Source organism: Vombatus ursinus, unplaced genomic scaffold (genome assembly GCF_900497805.2).
Source record: "Vombatus ursinus unplaced genomic scaffold, bare-nosed wombat genome assembly UNPS02014159.1, whole genome shotgun sequence".
Lineage (NCBI taxonomy): Eukaryota > Metazoa > Chordata > Mammalia > Diprotodontia > Vombatidae > Vombatus > Vombatus ursinus.
The window spans coordinates 1,270,852-1,271,852 of NW_020953937.1; the positions used below are offsets into that span (position 1 = coordinate 1,270,852).

The following is a 1,001-nucleotide window of genomic DNA, read 5'->3' on the forward strand; positions in this document are numbered from 1 at the left end:
CGGCCTCCCACCTCCCAGGCCAAGAACCGTCTTCCGCCTCTCCTCGGGTCCCGCACACAGTAGGCGCCTAATCAGTGGGCATCGCCGGCGGGCGGGCTAACCGCTTCGAGGCGGTGTCGGGACCCGGGCCCGGGCCCAGGCCAAAGGCAGTGCCTGCCCTCGGGGCGCTCGCCATCCGCCAAAGGGAGGTTAATGGGGGGAGGTCCTAGCCGGAGGCACGGAGTGGGAGGTGGGGCTGTGGAGCCCCGCCTTCCCCACCGACCCCACATCCTGCCGGCCCTCCCCTAGCTGAGGACTAGCCGACTCCCCCTTTCTCGGGCCCTCGGGACCGCGCTGAAGGTGGGGCAACCCCGACTGCGCAGACGCCCTGCGGTCCCTGCTCGACCGACTCCATTTCCCAGAAGGCTCCTGCCGGGCCGCCCGCTGTGTCTCGGCGGCCCGGCCCCAATGCCTTCTGGGAGTCGTAGTTCGGGAGTGGAACCGGGCCGGCGCAGGCGCAGCGTCTCCTGCGGGCCCGTTGGGCTTTTTCTTCTCGGTGTGGCGGCGGCGCCTTCCGACTTCGTCCGTTGAGGCGGTGAGGCAGGGGAAGGGGGGAGGGGGAGGAGTGGGGAGGGGTCCCTGAGGAGGGGCGAGGTCCGGGGTCTGCTGGTGTAGAGAGTGGGGGGGGCAGGGAAAGAGGTGGATGGGGTGCACGGGGTCAGAGGTCAGCAGGGATCATGGAACAGGTCAGGGGCCCGGGTGGGGGAAGGGACAACGGGGGAGGTGGGGGAGGGGGCCCAGGAGAAGGAAGGTCCCCACCCCGTACAGCCTGTGACCCCGGGGCTGACCCCGGGACCCCCATAGTGTAGAAGCCCGCCCTTTGAGCCCCCCCCCCCCCGGGGGCCGGGGGGCAGAGAAAGGGGGGACCCCGGCTGTGGGGGGATGGGGGGGTGTGACAATTGGGGGTCAGAGAGGGTCCCAGCCCTTAGCCAAGGAAGAGACTGGGGAGGGGTTCCCCCCCC

General features: G+C 71.0%; 1 protein-coding gene across 2 annotated transcripts in view; it reads left to right on the top strand.

The window, feature by feature from the left end:
• Positions 1-511: 511 nt before the first annotated feature.
• The window catches only part of LOC114040912 (zinc finger protein 260-like), a 15,210-nt gene continuing 14,720 nt past the window's right edge, over positions 512-1,001 (top strand). For both annotated transcript variants that reach the window (XM_027859134.1, XM_027859135.1), the window contains exon 1: positions 512-574. The gene's annotated coding sequence lies outside the window, so the exon portion shown is untranslated. The remainder of the gene's footprint in view (positions 575-1,001) is intronic.